Below are 2858 nucleotides of genomic sequence, written 5' to 3'. Positions count from 1 at the left end.
AAGTCGTATACGTAGGTATAATAATAATAATAAACTGGTAACGCGGTTTCATTTGTTTAATTGGCATTTAGCTAATGATTGTACCAACAGCCACGGTGTATTAAATTTTTCTCGGACTGTCCGCAGCAGACGGCGATTATTTTTAACCTAACGTTTCTCATTTGCTCCTCAGATTTTACATCCATCACAGAATAAGCTGCGAATTTTTCCCCCTTGGATATTCATTGTCGGTTCGGAGCTTGTCGGGCGAGCTTGCAGCTAACAAACTTCCCTCTCGTCAAGCTCGATCTTTCAAACTTTCATCTCCGCTTCGCAGTCTCGCGTTTATTCTCACGATGAAAACAGGGGATGACAGCTCCGTTTCAGTTTTCATATACAAATCAACTGTTCGAAGTAATTTTGCGATCTTGAAATCTTTCGAACCCTTTATCAGGGGGATTTTTCATTTTTCAAATCTCGTTGTAGGTCGGATTTCTTACAGTAAATCGAAACATTTTAAATTTTCACGCTTTTTTAAGTAACCGGAAAATCATTGTTAAAACGTTTCGCGTGATACTCGACTCTTTAATTTAACGATTTTTCAAAGCAGGTCGCAGGTTAACAAGGACCTTTGTAATTTCGTCCTGCGAACGTAATCGAACGATTTTAGAGAGTCTTGATCGTTTTCTCCGTCGTCGCGTCGGTCCCAATTTGCAATTTCGGCCGATTCCACGCCCTGTTCGTTCACCATTTCCGGGGAATCCCCGCCTGGCAAGTCTTTTTTTTTAATCTCGGATCGCCTAGCGGCTGCAGCACGAGTTAATCTACGGTGGAAGGAAGGGGGAGCTTTAACTAGCCATTATGCATGGGGGTGGCTCGGCGTTCTCTGCATGCGTCCGACGTTTTCCTCGGTTTTCGTAATAACGATCCAAGCTTTGAATTTTCATGAAACTCGTCCTGCTCTACGTTCGATCGAATTTAAAATCAGTCTTATACTTTATACTTAATACCTGCTGTATTTAGAAAAATCAAGTGCCGAAGGCAGATCACCGTTTTTATTTTCATAAAAAACCTTTTATAAGTTCACTCTTACACCGAATATGACTTTATCAATTTGAAAAATTCTTTTTATCTCAGACGAGTCAAATTGATCAAGTTTTTCTAACCAAATATTGTTTAACTTTGAGAAAATAAAGATTCGAAGTAAACATTCTTACGTAATATTATAGCGTTAAAATTTTGTCGTTTCTAGCATTTCATTTTGCTCGCTCATTCGCCCATTTTCCAAATAAAACACAATGAATTTTAATCTGCGGTGGAAATTTAACGATGTCAGTCAATTTTCAGCCATTTCTAGCTAAAAAAAATTACGGTTGCGTCCCCTTGCTCACCGTGAAAATATCGTTCAAGTTGACCAAAAAAACAATTCTGTAACACTGATTTGCGATTTTTCATTTATCGTTTAAATAACACGGGAAGAATTTTTTTTTTTTTTTTATCTTGGAATTTTATTCACATTGCAGATTGTATTTTGCGAGGTTGATCCCTTCCCGCTTCATTTTCCAGCCGCCATGCATCAGTTATGAGGCATATATAATTGATCACCTACCTGTGTACACCGACTGTTAGATTCTGATTTTTTGTTACGTCCTTGTAAATTATGTATAACTGGCGAATTGACATTATATGCATAAAATATGCGTTCACTCGACGCGATTATAACACCAGAAAACATATCGGTGTCCTCGATTGCGGAAATAACTTCCGTAAATGGGATATTTTTTGGCATGTTTCTATCTCTATTGTTAAAACAAGAATAAAATTATTTCCTCTCCATCGAATCAACGAATATTTTTCGATAAGATAACCTTAATAAATAATCATAACAATTTTTGTTATCTTACCTAATCAAAATCGTATATTAAAAAGTAAAAACTTGCAGAAATATTTTTGTGGATTAAAAAAAAAAGAAAAAAAAAGGTCTTCACGTTGGATCTACATATTGCAGTGATGGAAATTTCCTTTCATATTAGATCACGTAAAATCAGGCACGCCAAAAACTTCGTCGATCACTTAAACACGTTTTGTTCACGAACAATGCGTACACACGTATCATACCTATATATATATGTATACATATAATACAGAGCTCGAGTATTCGTGCAATTCGTTATTACTCAAGTTTCCACCAGTAGTCATTTAGTTTCAGTTTAGGAAAGTTAGTTTTCGGTATACGGGATTAGGGAAGAACTAGTTTCCCTCACAGTTCTCCGAGATTAAATTACGATTGCTACGCGTGTAGGAGCCTCTCGGGGAGAGGCGAAGAAGACTATTAGTAACTACTGCAATTAGTTACAGTTTGGAAAGCTTAATTTTTGGCAAGATGCCGGCTGACTCGCCCTGGAAGGTACATACATCTGTTTTACCAATACACCACCTATCGTTTCCCGTTAAAAGCGCTGAAACCGCGCGAAACACAATTAATTTCCCGCACTTTTTATTTATTATAATTCAGCGAATAAAACCCCGCGCAACGGTAAGAAACAGGGGTGAAAAATAAGGGGACAGAAGCGGGGAAGAAAAGTGCGAGATAACCGCGAATCCTTATTGGGTATTGGTTTATAATAATTAGAAGTATCAGAATCGATGAAGACTGGGCGCGTTTCTCCCCACGGGAGAGGGGAGGGGGGAAGGACTTTTCCGAGGGTTGATACACCTGGCTGAGCTCTACAGCATCTAATTGCAATTACGTCATAATTAAGGGAGGCGCGTTAATTAAAGATTAAGATACTTTAACGTTGGAAACTTGGCTTAAAAGGGACACCCGGCAAGGTATGCACCAACCAAAGTGTTAATAAAGTCTCTACTCTAATCCGTTC

Source organism: Diprion similis, chromosome 11 (assembly GCF_021155765.1).
Source record: "Diprion similis isolate iyDipSimi1 chromosome 11, iyDipSimi1.1, whole genome shotgun sequence".
Lineage (NCBI taxonomy): Eukaryota > Metazoa > Arthropoda > Insecta > Hymenoptera > Diprionidae > Diprion > Diprion similis.
The sequence above is the reverse complement of the archived record's forward strand: the minus strand, read 5'-3'. Positions refer to the sequence as shown.